Consider the following 22,237-nt stretch of genomic DNA (forward strand, 5'->3'; position numbering starts at 1 on the left):
CAGCCCTGGCAGGTGCAATGTGATTGGTTGGGGGCTGGCCACCACCCCAAGATCTCCCTGCAGAGGGAAGCCCAGGCCGCTGACAGGCAGGCTGTGGCTGGTGGGTGGGGCCTCCTTCTTTGGGGCAATCAATCACGGAGCTCCTAGACTGTGGGAGGGCACAGGCCAGGCTGAGGGACGCTCCCCAGAAGATGAATTCTGTGCACCGGGCCTCTATTTGTATATAAAATGATTTTCTTGCTCTTTTTGTGGCACCTCGGAGGCTGTTGGCTGCCACAGGATAAAGCTCAACATCTCTTTCCCAGGCACAGGCTGCCAGAAACTCATTGAAGTGGGTGATGAACGCAAATTTTCATTTCTTTAATGAGAAGCGTATGGCCGCAGAAGTTGATGCTGATGCTCTGGGTGAAGAATGGAAGGGTTATGTGGTTTGAATCAGTGGTGGGAACAACAAACAAGAGTGTCTTTTTTTTTTTTTTAATGAAATGTATTTTATTTATTTAGTTTTTATTTTTTAAAATATATTTTATTGATATTTTACAGAGAGGAAGAGAGAGATATATAGAATTAGAAACATCGATGAGAGAGAATCATCAATCAGCTGCCTCTTGCACACCCCCTACTGGGGATGTGCCCGCAACCAAGGTACATGCCCTTGACCGGAATCGAACCTGGGACCTTTCAGTCTGCAGACGGATGCTCTAACCACTGAGCTAAACCGGTTTTGGCAACAAGGGTGTCTTGACCCAGGACAAAGTCAGGGACACTCCTGTTACAGACCAGGGAGAACTGGAGAGATAAAAAGCAAATCTGTGGAATGCAATCTCAGTGTTCTCAATATGGTCATTGTAAAAAAAAAAAAAAAAAAAAAGGAGAGAGAAAGATAGTCCTGGTCTCATTGATACCACTGTGCCTCGTCGCCTGGGGCCAAAAGAGCTGGCATAATCCGAAAACCTTTCAATCTCTCTAAAGAAGATGATGTCTGCAAATAGGCGAGAAAGCCTCTAGCAAAGGAGGTAAGAAACCTAGCTCCAGAGCACCCAGCATCCTGTTCCTTCATGCCTCCTGTAACACAAATGCAGGCGTATTGCTCTGAAGAAACAACGTACTAAGAAGAGCAAGGAAGAGGCCGCAGGATATGCTAAACTTTTGGCTGAGAGAATGCGGGAGGCCAAACAAAAACGCCTGGAACAGACTGCGAAGAGATGTAGACTGTCCTCTCTGAGAGCCTCTACCTCTGAGTCCAGTAAAAAAAGGAGACTTTGTATAACAAATAAAAGAGAGCATATATATATATATATATATATATATATATATATATATATGATTTTCTCTGGTCAAGCCAAGTTTAATTATTTTTTCCTGTCAAGTTAGATATAAATATAATTGGACTCCTAAAAGTTTGTAAGGTTTATAGTCTCTTGTGGCTAAATTAGTTTAACTTATAATCAAGATGTCTCCCAGATTTCCAGAATATGGGTGCTGAATGAGACCTTAGCTTTACACAGCCTTCTCACTTTATAGATGAGAAAACCAAGGCTTGATGAGGTTACTGCCCTTGGGTAATCAGGGGCAGAGCAAGGACTTGTAACTTGTAATTATTTTCACAACTGAAATACAAGTTTTCTGATCCTAAAAGTTACAAATGATTTATGGCTGAAAATTGGGAAAACAGAAATGTTTTATTTGACGGAGAAAGTAAGAATAGCTCTAATGTAGACGCGGATTATATTTTTAATCTTCTCTCTGTGTATATTAGGTCTAGTAATAATTAATGTCGTTTTCTAATACTTTTTTTTAAAATCGAATTTATTTAAACAATACAACAAAATTTAATCAACAATATAGTTGCTGTTGTTTTCTACTACTTGTCCCCAACGCTCAGGAAGCATTTTAATCCCTCTGTTGTAAAATTCTTGTGATTTTGATGCAAAAAATTCGGTCAATGCATTTTTGAGGCATTCTTCATTATTAAATTTTTTTCCAAGAAGAAAGTTTTGCAAAGAACGAAACAAATGGTAATCGGAAGGGGCAATATCAGGAGAATATGCAGGTTGAGGGAGAACTTCCCATTCCAACTGGCGCAGTTTTTCAGCAGTGATTCTTGCAGTATGCGGTCGTGCGTTATCGTGGTGAAGAATTACGCCCTTCTGATTAATCAGCGTGGGTTCTTTTTCTCTTAACGCTTGGGCTAACCTTTCCAATTGGGCACTATACACTGCACTTGTAATGGTTTGGTTAGATGGTAAAAGTTCATAATGAAGAATTCCTTTAAAATTCCACCAAACACACAACATCACTTTTTTCGCATGCAAGTCAGGTTTTGGCGTGGGCTGCGGAGCCTCATTTTTGTCCAACCATTGAGGCCGCCTTTTCAAATTAACATCCAGCACCCATTGTTCATCTCCGGTAACAATTTGCTCTAAAAACAGCAAACGGTTTTGACGAGAGAGGAGCGAACTGCAAATTGTGACTCTTTGATTACGGTTGTTGTCGGTCAACTCATGAGGAACCCATTTTCCAAACTTTTGGACTTTGCCAAGTGCACGCAATTGATTGGAAATTGTTTTTTGTGAACCATTTAAAGTTGTCGCAAGCTCTTGTTGGGTAGTTTGAGGATTTTGCACCAAAAGAGCTTGAAGAGCTTCTTGATCAAAATTGGACACACGGCCTCGACCACTCTTGTCATCTAACGAAAAATTTCCCTCGCGAAATTTCTCAAACCAACGCTGGCATTTTCTGGCACTAACTGCATCTTGACCAAGAGCACTACAGATGTTTTTTGCAGCCTCACTTGCTTTTTTTCCTAATTGGAACCCGTAAAGCATGCAGTGCCGAATATGGTCTTCATCCGCCATCTTCTTAGCCCTAGTTTTGCAACAAAAACCAAACCAAACACAAACTTTTTCAAGCAAAACTTGTTAATTGCACTTCACATGTTCTGTAGATACCACGTGTTTGAAGGTTATGTCAATACAAGTCAACGCCAAGCAAGATTTTAAACGAATGTTTAAAAACGACATTAATTATTACTAGACCCGATATATTTCACAGAGTTTAACAGAGGTCATGGTGCATACCATTTTATTGGGGTAAATACTGGGCACTTAAAACTTGACCCTGGACCTCAGGGAACATTCAAGGCTCCCTGGGCCATTGGTGGGGATGAGGTTGGTGTGGGGTAGGATTGCTGTGGCTGTTTTGACTAAAATGACATTCCATAGAGTAGAAGAGTTCCCACCTCTTTCTTGAGGAAGCTGGGGGTGGGGGGAGTGGAGGGGAGGGGGGGGGAGAGGTACGGCCTGGGGTTGGGGGGGAGAGACACAGCCCGGGGGCTTAATGCTTTCCAGGGCTATTCTCCAGTCCCCTGTTCATTCCCCCTCTCGGGGTCTAAACCGCTTGAGCAGCAGTAAGCGAAGGAAGGAAAGGTTATGCTGGGGCAAGGTTCTTGTTTTCCCAGTTGCTAGGCACCTGGGGCTTTCTGCCCTGGTGACCTTCTATACCTGACCCAATGTCCTCGCTCTGCTCCTGTCTGTCTAACTGCCTACCACAGAGTGAGGATAAGGCAGACTCTTTGGTCCCCGTGGGCCTGGAAACAGGCCCAGCTGTGCTGTTTTCTTAGCTGGGAAGTTGGAGCTGTGGAATAAAGGTTGGGGAAATTTCTGCCTCCTTCCCAACAACTCTCAAAAGTTCTGGTCGAGGCCACATGCCTGGGTTGCAGGCTTGATCCCCAGCAGGGGGTGTGCAGGAGGCAGCCAATCAATGGTTCATTTACATCATTGATATTTCTATCTCTTTCCTGTTCCCTTCCTCTCTGAAATCAATAAAGACGTATTTTTAAAAAATGTACAGAGAATTTCTAAAAATTCTCTTCCTCTTTGTCTCCCATGAAGCAGCCCCTCCCATCTGTCTCCTCCCCTCTCCTAACAGGGGTGGTGGTGGTGGGGGGAATTGGTGGGATGGGAAGGGAGAAAGTCCCTTGTTCCTTGCTCTTCACATAACATATCTATTCTCTACTCTTTCTATAGCATTGAGGTTCCTCCCCCACAGCCTCTGTGACGCAGGCAGAAAAAGCCCAGAACTCTTTCAGGCAAGATAGAGGGCTCTGGACATTCATAGTTAATACTAGAAATTCATGCACAGGGAAGGGGGGTCACCTCGGCCCAGCCTGCATTCTCTCCAATCCGGACCCCTTGGAGGCTATCTGATTGCCAGCAGGTGGACATCCCTCTCACAATCCTGGACCTCTGGCTCCTAATCGCTCACCTTCCTGCCTGATTGCCCCGACTATCCCCTCCCTGCCCACCTGGTTGCCCCCAATTGCCCTCCCCTGCTGGCCTAGTCACCCCTCACTGCCCCCCCCCCCCGCCAGCCTAATTACCCCCAACTTCCCCCCCCCCCCCCTGCAAGCCTGGTCACCCCCAACTGCAGTCCCATGTTGGTCTGGTCACCTCTAACTGCCCCCCCCCCCCAAGCCTGGCATGCCTCCTGCCAGCCTGGTCACCCCCAACTGTTCCCCTCTGCTGGCCTGGTCACCCTTCATGCCCCCCCCCTCCCCCACCGCCTGGTCACCCCACGCAGAGTGCTATTCAGTCATTTGGTCATTCCTCACTAACCCTCCTGCCGGCCTGGTAGTAGGCAGCTATCTTTTGAGGGTATGAGGGTCAATTTGCATACTACATCTTTATTATATAGAATCCCCCTCTCAGAGCTTAAATCCATCCTTTCAGTTTTAATTGAGCTTTCTGGTAATGGCTTCATTTCTAAAACGAGGCTTTGCAGGTAGAATGCTTACACATGTATCAGGCAATTTTATAGCTGATTCAGGCTCACAGAATTAATAAAAAAGGAGGTAACTGAGTTCAAGACACTGAAAACCAAAGCTCATGGCACACAACAGGAGGCAGTGAGTTCTTTCCAAAACTACTCCCGTTTGCCTCAAGAGTCCTTTTTCTTATTGTCTGCTTCTTCCCTTTTTATTCTGTTCAGTCCCTGCTCCCACCATCCAGCTGTCAACAGCAGCGGCCGCAGACACTGAGTGGCACAGAACCTTGCTGTCTTTTGCTATGCAGGAAATAAGAAACGGAAGAGGAAAACCTGCAGGGCAGGGACAGTGAGTACGCTGTCACAGATATGGAAAGGAAAATCCACCCTCAACTCCTGAGAGCTGGGAGTTAACACTTCGAGCCAAAGAGAAATGTGAAAATGAACCCTGCAAGCACTGCCGACAAGGACAGCTGGATACTCTCCTTCTAACTGGCAATACACCACCCCTTCCCCTCAAACACTGCAGTGGGGTGGGGGTGGGGTGAGGTGGAGATGGCTCACCATATAAAATCACACAGGAAGAGTTTATGTGGAGAATATAACTGTAGCCGACATGATAAATTTCTTGGTACAGGAGAGATCAAACGACCTAGAAAGCATCTGTCTGGAGAGGTAGGGATGAAGCTTGAGGCACAGTGAGGTGAGACACACCCTGCTCTGGCTCACCCCTCAGGTTGCACGCTGGTGGATTCCTGTCCGGTAGGCAGAAGGCAGCTAGCTGACTGACAACCAATTGCTATTGATTGACTGGTTAATTCATCGTATTCAGGATGCTGCAGAGAGATCTGAAAAGCAATCTGGAAGGAAACGCCTGGCCTCTGTAGCTAGTGCATCCCATTCAGAGCATTCTCTCTGTTGTTGAGTCGAGTTCCCCTCCCAATTCCCTAGGTTATGTTAGTGAGTTCACTTCGGGCTCTACTATGTCCCTGTCAACCCCACTCTCGCCGTGCCCATGACAAGGATAGACGTAGGCTTCACTCTCAGCCCTCCATTCTCGGCATCCTCTCCCACATTCTGAACAAAGGCACCTCGTATGGGTAATGGCTTTTGCCAGAGGCTGCCCGTCCCGGGAAGCATCGATTGCACCCAAACCTGAGATGCCTCACGCCTGAAACCCTTTCCCCAGAAACACTGCCTCCCCAAGGATGTCCCTGGAGTAATCACCTCCCAGAAGCCCTTTGCAGTCCAGGTGAAGAAGGCATTCCGACTCCTTTTCATGTGAAACAACAGTCTTCGTCATAAGGTTGACTTTGTGGCAGTGAGATTTCCAGCGAGGCTGTTCCTAATTCCATCGTGTCACTCATCCTTTTAGCAAAAACGTGTTGTGTGCCTATTGTGTGCTTATGTGCTAGGGGCTGAGACTAAGAAAAAAGAACAATACCAGTCCCTCCTCTTCAGCCACTCAGAGTCTAGAAATAAACAGAAATGATTGCAGCACAAGCCCATTGTACCTGGTCTAGTGTCAGCTCCGGGGAACCCTTCCAGAGCCAGGGGTGAGAAAGGAGGGGCAAGCACTCCAGGTGGATGGAGCTCTGTCTACTTCCCCAAATCAGCTGGTCTTTTCAGTTAATGTTGTCACTCTTTTTTTTTTTAAAAAAAATATATTTTATTGATTTTTTGCAGAGAGGAAGGGAGAGGGATAGAGAGTTAGAAACATGGATGAGAGAGAATCATCAATCAGCTGCCTCTTGCACACCCCCTACTGGGGATGTGCCCGCAACCAAGGTACATGCCCTTATCCGGAATCGAACCCGGGACCCTTCAGTTTGCAGGCCAACGCTCTATCCACTGAGCCAAACCAGTTTTGGCTAATGTTGTCACTCTTAATTTCATTTTCCCATCTTGTATTTTTATTCTCTGTCTGCATTTTCTTCCTCACCTTTGCCCTGCCTGACACAGTGAATGAATTTGTGTTGGTTCAGTCTCAACCATATTTTCAGACTTTCATATTCTCCAATCCCCGGCCTCCTTCCCTCATGACCTTGATAGCTGACCTTGCTCAGGTGCCCAACTGGTGTCCTGACCCCGAGGCTTTCCCTCATCAGTCCTTCTGCTGTCCTGTTCACATGACTATTTTCCTAAATACAAATCAGATTGCGTCACACCTCACTTAGAGACAATCACTGGCTCTCTTAGCTTACAGCGTGACTAGCTGTCACCATCTGCAGACCATTGGGAGAGAGGGGTATTCATGCGTTCCCTGGCCCAGGAAGAAAGGTGAATGAGAGGGAAGGGGACTCATCCTCGAGCAAGGACGGGCTAAGGCTGGGCTCTTGTGGTGACTGCCCATTGGAACCACCTGAAGAGCGTTCATAAACAGACACCAGGGATGCACAACCCCTTCCAGCCACTAGATCAGAATCTCTGGGTGAGGATGTGTTTCCTGTAGATTTAAAAAGCTCCCTTGAGTGATTCTAATGAACCGTGAGTGTCACAACCCAGTGTGCTGGGAAATCCAGCGGGCTCTGTACTTTGGAATGGATTATGTCCTTTGAAAAGGGGCACTCATATCAGCTCCACCTCATGGGAGGTGGTCTCTTGGTGGTTCTTTGGCTCATGGTCCCAAACAAAACAGTGACCCGCTGGCCCATGACAGCCCTAATCTTGGTTCTGCTGCTCTGTAAACTCTATCAACTGATTGAACTTGCCAACAGCCAGTCTGTTTCACACATAATATGTTTTAACACTAAACTAATTCCTCATTCTGATATGCATATGCTGCTTTCTATATGGACTTAATCCACAACGTTTTAGTTATCTCCTTAAAATAGCATAGTAGTATATTTTCTGAAGAACGACTTGAACCAAATGCATCTTTGTTAGCTTCGGGCTTGATTTGGAAAGCTTCTCCATAGTTAGGGTTTATGATAATTTAATATTCAATAGTTTTAGAAAATATGTAGATATGCTTCTAATTCACTAGGAAAGATCTTATAGGTCACTAAAAAAATTAGTTTGTTTCCTTTTAGGGTTCAGCAATTGTGATTTTGTGTATTCGAAGGTGGGAGGGGGGTAGTAGCTTTATTTGATTATTGGCATGTTAATTTGCTTCTTACTAAGAAACACGTTTCCTTTGCTGGTAAGCACAACACAGCGGCTGCAGAGAAATACCCCATGGCCACAACAAAATTTCAATGTAGAGGAAGCCTCATTTTTTTTTCCTTTTTTTTTGTGGATGATAGATAAGCCCCAAACTTTCTGGTTTTGTTACACGAGTCTCTGCCACTGCCCTCTGGCTGGTCCAGACAGCCTCATTATTCAAGTCAGGGCTGGCCAGACTCAGGTAGATGTGCTTTTGCTCCTCACCCTGAAGTACTCCAGACTTCCCTGTGTGCTGCCTACCATGTGATGAAGTGCTCATTTATCTGCACACCGTATCTCTGCATTTCCTTGCTTTCTGAATGCAGGCCTTTATTTTTGTCTCAGTTGCCTTACCTCTCCTTCTATTTTCCCCCCGCCCCCATTTTCTTCACCAATTTGCCCCACCTAATAATTATAAAGAAAAATGTTAGCAACAAAATCTTCCCCTTCTTTCTTGCTTTTTTATCTACATAAATATCCTTGACTAAAAGACATTTAGTACAGAACATGCATTAATTTTTAATTTGTCTCTTTTTGTGGTTACTATGTTCTGGGGGCTGAAGGACCTGAACAATGGTCTTCAAAACCTTATGCTAAGTGAAGTAAGCCACTCAGAGAAGACAAATACCATATGATCTCATTCGTAGGTGGAATCCAAGGAATAGAATAAATGAACAAACAACACAGAAACAGACTCATAGACACTGAGAACAGACTGACAGCTGCCAGAGGGGAGGGAACTTGGGGCTAGGTGAAAAAGGTGAAGGGATTAAGCAAAAAAGCAGAACAAAAACAGATTCATGATGCAGTATGCAGATGAAGTGTTATAGAGTTGTGCTCTTGAAACCCGTAAGGTTTTATTAACCAATGGCACCCCGATAAATTCAATAAAATTGAATTTGTTAAATTCAATAAAAAACACATAGAAAAAGAACCTTGGGCGAAGCCTTTGTTCTTGTGTGCAGGGATAGAGCTCAGAGCATGATGGAGTCTGATCAAATAAATATCTGTTATCGGAAACAGCCTGTTTGAGGTGAATATGGATTTCCATCACATTAAACCCAAGCTTGTGAGCCAGAGTTTTTGTGCCTGAATATTATTAGTAAACAGAAAAACAATTTTGAGAGATGGCAGACTGAAAGAATTATTCCCCTTAGGAGAGCTGCCCCTGAGGTAGCTGAGGACGACCTCTCTACCCATGAGGTAGCCCAGAGGACTCTGAGGATAGGCCGCTGCAGAGACACGGGCAGCCTCACTGCCATTTCAGAGGAAGGAAATCTCCCAAGTGCCTTTCCAAGAGGCTCACGCCTGCTGTTGATGTTCCCTAGTGGTCTGGAGACAGCCCATTGTGCCTTTGCAGTGGACGCTCTCCTTGGAGGACCTCATCCACTCCTCTGGCCATCCTCTGCCTGTCCCTAGTTCCCTTCCGCAGTTGTATTTCCAAACAGCTATCTCTTACACAAGCAGATCCCACTACACAATGGTCTCTTGGGAACCTCCAGGTATATCCAGAACAGAAATCGCTCTTCAGAAAACTCCAGTCCTGCCACCAAACATGCTTTTCTCCTGAGTGCCCCTCTCATGATTATGGCACTATTGCCTGTCATACTTATAGGCTGAAAACATTAGGGTTCTCCTCAGTTCCTTTACTCCACTGTTTTGCCCAATGATTTAGCTGTGAAGACTCCTGATTTTACTCCCCATTCATCTCTTAAGGCCATCTGAAACAACTCTGTCATAGTTCATTTACTTGCTATCTCTCACCTAAATAGGAAAAATGCCTCCCAATAAAGCTTTTGGATAGCTACACAGCTTCTATATTACTAGGAACTTTTGTTCCACAGCACATATTCTTTCACCCTACAAACAATAAACTTTCACAGGCTCTTAGAAATCTGCAGGACAAGGTCTAAACTTCTCTTCGAGGCTTCTTAGACCTTTCCCAATCTGAATCTAACCTATCTTGCTAGCTTTATCTTTTCTCAAAAAGTGACACACTTCTGCCCTGTCTGATATAGCTCAGTTGGTTGAGCGTTATCCCATGCACGAAAAAGTCACTGGTTCAATTTCTGGTCAGGGCATATGCCCAGGTTGTAGGCTCCCCAATCACTATTTCTTTCTCACATTGATTTTTTTCCTCTCCCTTAAAAAAGAATCAATAAAAGCATTTATATATATATATATATATATATATATATATATATATATATATATACACACACACACACACACACACACACACACACACACACACACACACTGTATTTTTCGGACCATAAGACGCACCGGACCATAAGACGCACCAGTTTTTAGAGAAGGGAAATGAAGAAAAAAAGATTCTGAAACAAAAAGTTCAGTGTTACCACTACAATGTGTAAACCCATAAATCATGCAGAGACTTTCTATGCTTTCTTTGCATAGTTTATGGGTATCTACACATTGTAGTGGTGAGAGAAGGGCTGGAGAGTGTTTTACATTATGGTAAATGTTATTGGTTTGGTATCACAGAAAGTCTCTGCATACAATATACCGGTATGAAGTTTGTTGCAGTACAAACATTTTGACAGTTACCGGTATAATAGTATGAAGAGAAATTCTGACGTAGCGGCGTTATCAATCAGGGCATCCAGCGAAGGGTGGAGTTTACTGGTGGGCGGAGATCTACAGTACGCCTACCCAGTAGTCAAGCACGGCAACAGAGGGCGGAGAGGAATGATTGGGGGAATAGACGCGGCATTCTTCCGGGCACGGAGTACGGGCCAGCAAGGGGTACAGGCGATGATTACGGTTTGGATTACGCAGTTACTGTACACCGCACCTGGGCTGACATGGAGATATGGCTGCAGCGAGGGCATGGAGGCTGACTACCATACATGGGAACTCCTCTACCACTCGGGGTTTACAGAGCGGGGCAGACACTCTGGGCACGGAGGAATGGACAGTGGCTGCAGCAAGCACACAGAGCTGGGCAAGCACACAGAGACCACACAGAGCCGGGCAAGCACACAGAGACCACACAGAGCCGGGCAAGTAAAAAAACTTTTTTTTTAAAGTATATGTGTAGGCTATATTTGGACCATAAGATGCAGGGACATTTTCCCCCCACTTCTGGGGGAAAAAAAGTGCGTCTTATGGTCCGAAAAATACGGCATGTATATGTATACATATATATGCATGTATACATATATATGTATACATATGTATACATACTCCACTCTCCAGATATTATTACACTTTTCAGCTATTATTACACTCTTACTGCTCCATACGATGAATTTCCTCCGATCTATCATTGAATTCTTATGTTGTCCCTATTGTGTGCAAGCACTTTGTTAGGCACCATGGATTCAGAGGGGGATTGGGCACAGCTCCTGGGAATGCTCAACAACAAAGGGGTAAATAGGTAAGAATAGAGGTTATAACCCTAAATAGGGAGAGATAAGAACATTCTGTAAGACTTCAAAGAAGGGAATCCTTAAATCTTCCTGAGAGGCTTAGAAGTCTCCTAGAGGAATTAGCTACTAAATTGGGGGTTGAAAGACAAGTGCAGGGAGAACAGCATGTGCAAAGGCACAGAATTATACAATGAAAAAGCCTGACCTTGGAAGGGTGAGCAAGTCTGCATGGCTGGAGTAGAAGGTACCCAGAGGAGTATGGTAAGAAAGGAGGCTGGAGAGGTAGGTGGCAAAGAGCTAGGTTTATGTTTGCTAGGTTATGTTTGTACTATCATTTTTATCCTCATTCACAATGAACATGTTCCATCTGTTTTAGCACAGTTTTTATTTTTGCAGCCAAGAAAGTAAGGGTTTATTAATCGAGGAAATGATGCCAAGCATGGAATCACAGGTGAGTTAGTACTCTAGACCCAACTCCCTGATGACTTCCAGGGGACGGGTTATGTAGGGGAACTATTATTAATCATGGTGGCTAAAAGACTTGGGGTTGCGGGCTCTACTGATTGGTTGGAGCCAGGGTAGGGAGTAGTTGATCATTGTATCAGATCCTGAAGTTAGCCATGGCATTGCATAACAACATCCTTGGCCTCAACCGCGTGAGCATTTTAACAAGATGTGTTAATTCAATTCAACAGATATTTATGGAGCGCTCGCTGTGTCAAGATCTGTATCATTAGCCTTTCCATGGAATCAGGGCGCAGAGATTTTATTCATCCAATCAATATTTGAGAGTTAGTGTGGATAGAGTTCCCATGACTTATACTGGTCAGATAGTCCTGGTTTAGTACCCCATTGAGGTAGAATCCCTTCTCACACTCAAAGCTTCCTGGTCTCAATGCAACAGTTATGGTCACCCAACAATCAGAACTATTGTGTTAGGTGCTGGAGGTACAAAAGCGAAAAGGAGCCCCTGCCCTTAAGAATCATAGTCTGCTGTGGGAGGGAAGTGATGAAGCATTCATAAATGCAGATGATAAGTAAGTGGGATATCTCTATTACTCTTTGGTGGTCTCTCTCTCTCTCTGTTTAACTGGAGCACCTGGCCAAAGGCAGGGAGTCCAATATAGTCTAGTTTCACTATGGCCCCTGACACAGACTGTACTTAGGGATGAAATACCAGCAGCCGCAGTGCCAAGAGCTTAGGACCCACATGCAGGTGTTGATGAAGATGGGATGCAGGCAGGATGGAGAGTAGAGCTGCTGTGGAGGGGCAGGCCTTCCCCTTCTGCTCAGCAGGCTGGATACAGCAAAATGAAAACCTTGGAGGAAAGTCTTCACAAATCTACTGAAACCAACTATGCACCCTGGATAGCTACCTGTACACTCTTAAAAACGTTTGTGGGAATTTTTTGTGAAGTGATAAGTTGACAAATTAGCTTTTGGCAAACTTGTTTTTTGGAGAATTATCTTTTGGAGAAATGGGTGGGTTCTGAGCATCAGATAGCAACAAAGAAAATATATAAAATTTGAGGCAAAGGGGTTAAAAAGTCACTCTGGAATGAGTTGAATTCTGGCACTTTCATCTAGTAATTGCATGACTCTGGCAATCAGCTAACTTCTCTGAGACTGTTTCCCCATCTTAGGAAGAGAGTACTGTATGAGTTAGGGGGTTGCATCTGGCAATAAATATAAAGGCTTTTTCCATAATGCCTGGCCCAGCGTATATAGTGGTTGCTATTTTACTGGATCAGTGTTTCCAACCCTAAATTACAGGCCCACGGTGGCAATTTAAACTCAGTGACCTGTTAGGGGTGTTGGCGCTGGGTGAAGAGCAGAGGGCGGGAAGGGAAGCTACTCTGACCTCAGTATGCACATACTCAGTTTGCACAAAAATACTCAGACCTCAGGGAGGGAGGGTTTTGCTTTTTCCGGCAGAATCATATTAAAAAGAAAGTTTTCTCCTGATTAGGTGCTAAATATTTGCTTTGTAAACATGGCCTTTTATAGCAAGTGGAGAGTCTGCACCAAGATACTGACAACACGCGAACAGAGGATACAGGAGTATGCCCTGATCTTTCAGCATCCTCTACCCCTCCATTGCTCCAACTTCCTGTTGTCCCCCTTGGTTGGAGACTTTTCCAGGCCGACCTCATGCAACATCAGAGGAGGGCCTGGGCCTGGGCATCCTGAGTCCTCTCCAAAGAGTCTCTCCAAAGTAAGGCAATGCTGCCTTTTATTTTGTAGCACTTGGGGTCGATCCCCACACTTGAGGAGGGTTATTTAGCAGGAGAAAAGCATTTCCACCAAAAAGTCTCCTTTCTCCCTCAGGCATCTTACCTGCCCACGGAGACCAAACCTCTTCTAAGAGGGAGGCTTTTAAAGTCTGTCCAAGGACACTGCCAAGAGGGCAGATTCATTATCTTCAAGCCATTGTAGGGTCATCCTTACACTGCACTCCCCCCTGACCTTTTTTGGATGGTGACTCAAAAATTGAGTAGATTGTTCTTCTCAGGGGTCTGTGTTGTTTGGATAATCTAGTAGCGTAAGAGATTGGGCTATGTGGCATAAGAGAGAACCTGAGGACCGACCTCAGGTGGAGGCCGGGAAAGAGTGATGTACTAGGTATACTGGTTAATAATGCAGATTTGGGATAAGGACACATATGTAATACCTTAATCAATAAAGAAATTTAAAGAAATTAAAAAATAATGTGGATTTTTAAATAGAGGGAGTTACACATATGTTGATATATATGCAATTTGATATGTACACTATTTTGTTGTATTGACAACAAGCTTCAAAACTTCATATATCAAATTTTCTGAAGGTGTTAACATCATAGATATTTTTATGCTTAAAAATGTCAAATTTCGTGCCAGAAAAAGAGCATTTGCAGGAAGTTTTAATTTATTACCTTATTGGAAGAAAAATGCTGCTGAAAATTATTGTATACTTGGGAAGCTTATAGTGAACATGCTCCATCTCAAGATACTTGTGAACCATGATTAAACACTTTGAAAAGTGATGATTTCAATGTGAAAGACAAAGAATGTCTAGGTCAATCGAAAAAATTTGAAAACCAACAATTACAAGCATTTTTGGATAAAGATGCGTGTCAAACTCAAAAACAACTTGCAGAAAGATTAAACGTTGCTCAGCAAACAATTTCCGATCATTTACAAGCAATGGGAAAGATTTTAAAGGAAGGAAAATGGCTGCCACATCAACTGAAGAAAAGACAAATGGAAAACCGAAAAGTCATCAGTAAAATGCTGCTTCAGCAGCACGAAAGAAAGTCTTTTTTGCATCCAATTGTGACTGGCGATGAAAAGTGGATTTATTTTGAGAATCCCAAATGTACAAAATCTTGGTTGATCCAGGTCAACCATCAACATTGACTGCAAGGCCAAATCGCTTCAAAAAGAAGACAATTCTCTGCATTTGGTGGGATCAGGAAGGTGTGTATTATGAGCTTCTAAAACCAGGTGAAACCATTAATACTGATCGCTACCGAAAACAATCAATTTGAACCACGCTTTGATTGTAAAACCACCAGAATGAGTCAGAAGACATGGCAAAGTGAATTTGCTTCATGAAGATGCACCATCACACACTTCAAAATCAGTTAAAGACATGTTAAAAGATCTTGCCTGTTGTATTCACCAGACCTTGCTCCTTCAAATTACCACTTGTTCTGATTGATGGCACATGCACTTTCTGAGCAGCACTTCAAAACATACGAAGAAGTGGAAAATTGGGCCTCTGAATGGTCTGCCTCAAAACAAGAAAAGTTCTATTGTGACAGTATCCACAAATTACCTGAAAGATGGGGACATGTGTAGCTAGCAATGGACATTATTTTGAATAAAGCAATTTTGATGTTTCTCTTGAAATTATTGTTGCTTTGATTATAAAAATCTGCACTTTTAATTGGTTAACCATTAATCTGCATTATTAAACCAGTTAATAATTTGGATTAATTGTTAACCAGTTAAAAGTTCGGATTTTATAATCAAAGAAAACACTGATGTCCCCTCTGATTTGGCCCCAGTAGACATTTCCAACATTATTTCCCCATTGTTCACACTCTAGTCAAGCTAAAAAACCTCAGCCTCCTCATCTTGGATTATCCAATATGCCCAAAGCGGCCCCCTGCTTCCACTATTGCCCTGCTGTTTATTTTCACCTCAGCACCACAGCAATCCTGTTTAAGTCAGGACTTAAAACTTAAGTCAGACTATGCCAGTCCTCTGCTCAAAACTGTGCAATGTAGCGTTGCCAGATTCAGCCACTAAAAATACAGGTTGTGCAATTAAATTAGAATTTCAGATAAATGATAAATACTTTTTATAAAATACATTTTATTGATTTTTTTTTTTTTTTTTTTTTTTTTTTTTTTTTTTTTTTTTTTTTTTTTTTTTTTTTTACAGAGAGGAAGGGAGAGGGATAGAGAGCTAGAAACATCGATGAGAGAGAATCATCGACCAGCTGCCGCCTGCACACTCCCTCCCCACCCCCCACATGGGATGTGCCTGCAACCAATGTAAATGCCCTTGACCAGAATCAAACCTGGGACCTTTCAGTCTGTAGGCCGACGCTCTATCCACTGAGCCAAACCGGTTTTGGCTAAATGATAAATATTTTTTAAATATAAGTATGATTCATGCAATAGTTGGGATATACTTGCATTAAAAAGATCATCGATCATCTGAAATTCAAATTTGCTGGTGTCTCGTATTTTATCTTGTGACCTCACACCAATGATTTCCATCTCATGCAAAGTAACATGCTTACAACAATTCAGTATGACATGGTGCCTGTACCTTTCTGATGTCATCACCCATCACTCTGCCTGCTTCCCCTTCCTCATCCAGCTTCTCTTATCTTATGCTCCTGGAACACACTAAGCACCCTGCCTCAGGGCCTCTGCACTTGTCTCCTCTGCCTGCGGTCCTCTTCCCACACTGGTAGGCACTGGTGCTGTCCCTTACTCCCTGCAGCTCCCTGTTCAAGTGTCTTCTTTTCATTGCGGCTTTTCCTGATGATTATGTCTAAATTGTCACTCGGTACGTGCTGCCACCCCCTGTCCTTCTTTCCTGCATTACTTTTTCTCCAGAGCACGTAGTTTTATCTGACAGAATTTCTACTTGTTTATTTGCTCCTTGCCAATCTTTCTCCTCACTCATAACTGGAGGTAATCTCCGTAAGAGCAGGCATTTTGGCATGTTTTATTCAGTGCTGCCATCTCAGAGCTTAGAAAAGACCTGTCAGAGTAGGTAATCAATAAAAAGCTGATGAATGGGCAAATAAGTCGATAGACAGATAACTACATAATACAACTTTAGTGAGTGATAAATGCTACAGAGACAAATGAAGCAGGGCAAAAGAGTAGAGTGATGGATGGGGCTATCCTAAGTGGGGTGGACTGCTCTGAGGAGCTGATATTTTAGCAGAGAACTGAATGAAGTTTTTTTTTTTTTTTTTTTTTTAAGTTTATATAATACAGTGTTATCAACTATGAGAGACCTGGTGCACGGATTTGTGCACATTGAAAGGAAATTAATTAGAAGGTGGGGCAGGCCTGGCCAAGATGGGCTGGACACGCCCTGGAGCCAACCTCCCATGGTTCCTCCTTCGCATCTGCAGAGTGAGTGAGATCCCTCTGGGGTCCCTCATCTGGTCTGCATGGATCTGGCTGAAACTGCCTCTCCAACATCCTCTGAGGGATTCCAGAGTGCGAGAGGGCACTCTGCAAAGTTGCTGTTGTATAGGGTGTCGGGTGCAAATGCAAGTGTGCAGTAAAACAGATTCGGGGCCCAGCAACAACGTAACTCATGGCCGAAGGTGGAAGAGTGCGACTCCACAAGGAATCGGGCTCCCTCCTCTCTGGTTTTGGGGTGTATTACCCGAGAACCGCTGCTGCAGCTTGGCAGCTCCTACATTGAGTGTCTTCCCCCTGGTGGTCAGTGCAGGTCATAGTGACTGGTTGGACAGTTGGACATTTAGCATATTATCCTTTTATATATAGAGACTAGGCACCTGCTGCAGGAATATTCCTGCAAGACTTCTGTCAGGCTTCCTTCCCAACACTGACACCTCTCCTGCCCCCCACCTCACTTGCTGCTGTGGGCAGGGCAGGGTGTGGCCCGTCCCACCCACCCCACCATGTCCACAGCTGTACCTCTGACCCATCGAGCCCACCGCCCCTGCTGCCTCCCGCCACCACCACCTCTGGCGCCGCGTGTGCCACCGCTGGGCACCTTGCCCCGCCCCGCCCAGCACGTGCTGCCAGTGCTTTCCCTCCAGCAGCCGCAGCCGCCTTGCTTTCCACTTTCCCTCCGTCTTCCTGTTTCTTCAGTCTTCACTCCTCCCTCCCTCTTTGCATGCAAATTAACCGCCATCTTTGTTGGGTTAATTTGCATACTTGTTCTGATCGGCTGGTGGGTGTGGCTTGCGTAGCAGAGTGGTTGTTAATTTGCATATTACTCTATTATTAGGTTAGATAGTCTCTCACTGTTTTACATTAGATCCTCACTGAATGAAGTTTTGAAAAAGCCACCTTCCACCTCTAACTTTCCTTTTGCCCTTTGTTCTACCTGAAATCACCTTCTCCTCACCTCCTTGGATAGAAGTCCCACCTCAAATGCACAGAGAGCTTGGCCATCCGACCTTCTCCTATGCAGACATGAATAACAGCAAACTTTCCCCTCTGTTCTGGCCCATGTAACTGTCAAAGCGAACAATGACTGACTAGGTGGGAGTGGTGATGGGTTTTATTTTTCATGCCTCGAACTTTGTTGTAGCTGCTGGCTGAGTCCCACTGACAGTCACGGACAACTGCTTGTTATTTAGCGTCCCTCCCAGTGCTGCACCCTTTCCTCCTGACACATGGGACTTGGCGTAGGACTTCTCTGAAGTAGCTCCTCCATGTCATCACTCCACACTGCGGGCCACAGACCGGAGCTTTGCCCAGGGAGTGAAGGAAAAAGTCATGTTCTGTGAGGTCACTTCCTGGGAATCTACAGATTTCTTATCTCATACATACAAAACAAAGGAACTGTACTCTCAATAAGGACCATCTGGAAGACAGTATTTTGAAATTTAAAAAAAACAAAACACACTAATGCTTTAATCTTCTTAGTGTCTTTAAACATCAGGTCTTTTTTTCAAATTCAGCTGGGGGATAACATTTCTTTGTACACCTGTGTTGCTTTCTGAGAGAAAATGTCTCTGGAATTGTATACAGAAGCCTCAGTGCCTTGCCTGAGTCTTGCGTTAGGGATTTCAGAAAAATCTCCAAAACCTCCCCCAAACTGCAGGATTAGCGACTTGGTTGGGAGGGGTTTCTTTCTCTTAGTACACTCACTTTTGCTTTCTTTCCTCAGGATTTTTCAGGTACATTTTGCATATTCAAATGATAAAGCAGTTGTGTGAGAAACTTTCTTATAGCTTCCAAATATTACAGAAAAGAAACAGCTTTACTCTGAATGTGAAAACCCAATAACACAAATTTTATTTCATTTCATTTTCTCTTTGGCTGTTCTGGGAATTTATATTAGCCATTTAATTTTACTGTTGTGATTTTATAAGGATATTATCTCGGTGTATAATAATGTTGTTTTTCTAAAGAGTTGTACATTGTATTAAAGCTTTTCAGTCTAAATTTCTAACAGCTAAACATTATCATCATTTTGTTTCCCATGTAAATTTTGAAAGTCATGCTCTTTTCAGATTGGTATCTAAGGACCTGTAGGTAAATAAAAAATGCTGGAATTTTCTTCCATTTCATGATATAGCTCTCTGGAAGTTACTTTTTTAATCATTTATAACATAGCATTTATCAAGTAATGATTATTTATGTTTTTGTTTGGTGTACTATTCAAATTCAGTTAAAGGCTTACATGGCCCTGGCCAGGTGGCTCAATTGGTTAGAACATCACCCCATACACCAAAAAGTGGTGGGTTCAATTCCTAGTCAGGGCACATGTCCAGATTTCTGGTTCAATTCCCTATCAGGGAGAGTGCAGGACACAACAGATTGATGTTTCACATCGATGTTTCTCTCTCTCTTCCTCTTTTTAAAATCAATTAAAAAAAGAAAAAGAAAAAAAAAAAGACTTATGTGACCAGTGACCAAACATCAGCCAATGCTCACAATAGGGATGGAATAAATTTACTTGACTACTTTTCACATTTGCATTCTCAAAGTGAAGAATGATTTCCTCTTATCAGAGGTACAAATACATCATAATGATAGTTGATGAGACTATGTTCATAACCTATAAAGAGACACCTGTGAAAAAGCAAATCACTTGCATTTTTAAAGGCCAGTACTGGAAGCACATAGTAATAATAGCTACCATTTATTAAACGTTCCCTCCAACAGAGGCACAGTGTTAAATGCTTTACATGGATTACCTCATTTACTCCCCATAGCAGTTCTCTAAGTGGCATTCCATGATCATCCCCATGATACAGATGAGGGGCTGAGCCTTAGAAAGCAATTGTCATGTAGAGGCAAGGGGCAGAACTAAAGTTTGAACTCCAGAGCTCTGGAGCTTAACCTCAGTGCTGGAATGTCCACCAGCTTTGGAAATAGTAGTATAAACAGGATACAATTTCTAATTAAAAACAAAACTCCCCCCCAACCTCCACAGGGAGGTGTAATCATATTCCTGCCTCTGGGTAGAATTATGCACTTTCCAAACTTCAATGCTCAGCTACTCTGGTGACTGGTCAACACTTTGCCATCCTGTTACAACATGACTGACACTTGTAATTCAAGTTCTGCTTAATGATAATATTTAAAAACTCTATGAACGTGGCAGAGAGATACAACCCAAGAAAAATTAATGATGTTCAAGGTCATAAGTCAGTACCACTCAACACAGATATACATAAGAGATGAAATGTGTACATAATCAGAGTATGAGAAGAAATAGAAGGGTCAGTGTGGTTGCATGGTCAGGGCTCCGGAAGGCATCTTGATAACTCCTACATTGTCTAGCAGAATGTTTTGCATATGGTAGGTGCTCAACAAATACTTGTTGATTAAGTGCATGGAAAAAACTCTACTAATCTCATAGCAGGGCCTGCATTCCACGTAACAGATATGACCTTGTCACAATATTAACAACTGTAAAGGGCGCTTATAAGTTGTTAAAAAGAAAGCAGAAATAACTTCTAAGCATGTTAAAATAAGAATGATTTCATTGACTCTCAGCTTCAGAGAAAAAGACAGCTTGGGGGGAAAATAGCCTCTGCAAACGAAGAGAAAGACTTCTCATCACAATTATAACACATCCTCAAGTCCAGACTACTCTCTCACAGTAGAGGAGAGTGATTTCAAAGGCTAGAGAAACCTGCATAGATTGTTCACAGTTGGCAAGATCATTACAAGGGATTTTATGGATTTGAAAGTTGATGAAAGACACTAATAAGCGATAAGTAGACTAGAATATCCCCAAAGGGCAAGGTTAATGCTGTAAAATAAAATCAATAGGTAAATTAGACATGCCATTGTCAAATGCCCTTCTGTAAAATACAAAATAAAATAAAACGATTGCAATATTTTTCCAAAGTGCAGAAAAAATGTTGAAGAACACAACTTCCTTCATTTAACACGCATCTCCCCTTCTTCATAAATTTTTTTTCTTAAAATTTTCATTCCTACTATATGAGAAAATAGATGGGAATTAAATATTATTGGAATCTGTCAGGGAGATATAATCATTATTTGAACAATTTAATTTTTATGGACAGATGTTTATTCTTTTTTTGTGATTTTTATATTGTCTCCATTTTTTGTTAGTAAAAGTATTCTTGGTTGGTATGGAAAATCTGTTTTGTTTACCATTGCATTAACATATACAGCTTTTATTATAAACCAAACCACCACAGACACAGGAGCAAGCCCAGCACAGGTCTTCCCAATTAACTCAAGCTAGGATTGCCCTTCAGCCTTCACACAGAATTGTGGGAAACAGTCTATGGCTGTTTAAGGGTACAACATTTTGGGGTGGTTTAGTATGCCCCTAAAGTAAACTGATATACTACTGCACCTCCAAACTCAGCACATAATACTCAATATATACTTGTTGATTTAATATTTATGTTAAAAGAAATATAAGAATACCATAACAACTTAAAAAAGTTCTGCTACCTGACTGAGTTTGTAAATCATTGTATTAGATTATATGCTCTATAAGTATAAGAATAAAAGTAATAAGATTAGATTACAAAAAGCTATTATATTCCTACTTGGTTTAAAAAACAACAACAACACAGTTTAAAATATTTTTACATTTGATCCATGTAAAATAAAAAGATAAAACAAAGAAAAGTGATAAAGTTTATTATAGAAAATATTACATAAGTTTAATGGGATAGATCTATTATAGAAGAAGTGTTATTTTTATTTATAAAATAAACAGCAGCAACAATGACAAATCAGAATCAAGCATGTAGCTGCATACAGGAAATGCTCTTGAAACTAACACAGACTAAAAGTTAGAGTGCAGTCTAAAATGAGCACTTATACTGGTGTGAAAAAAATGTGCTGCTGTCCCTGACTAACCTTGTTCTGCCCTGACCGATGACAGTGGCCAAGGAGGGGAAAGAGTACACTGGGAATGTAATGTTAGTGCTCTTTGTCCCTATACCATGCTGGAATTTTCAGGGAAACTGATGAAAATCCCCAACCCCAAACTAGTGAAACTAAAGCTTCTTTATGCATTCCATTTTTAACACATTTAAGATAAAATTTCATTGCACAAATCATATTGATAACCCCTCCAATGGCAGGGGGACCCCAGGGAATCCAGTCCCTCTGAACTACCCCCTAGTCATTGTACTTCTGGAGATGATAACCCCAGAATGATATACCTTGTTCTTTAAGCTGGTAATTAAAAACATGTAACAGCAAACAGTGATTT

At 42.7% G+C, this 22,237-nt stretch overlaps 1 pseudogene; it reads left to right on the forward strand.

The window, feature by feature from the left end:
* The first annotated feature begins 247 nt into the window (after positions 1-247).
* LOC118705589 overlaps positions 248-22,237 on the forward strand; it is a 46,570-nt pseudogene continuing 24,580 nt past the window's right edge.

This window comes from Pipistrellus kuhlii, unplaced genomic scaffold (assembly GCF_014108245.1).
Source record: "Pipistrellus kuhlii isolate mPipKuh1 unplaced genomic scaffold, mPipKuh1.p scaffold_m20_p_5, whole genome shotgun sequence".
In the NCBI taxonomy this organism is placed as follows: domain Eukaryota; kingdom Metazoa; phylum Chordata; class Mammalia; order Chiroptera; family Vespertilionidae; genus Pipistrellus; species Pipistrellus kuhlii.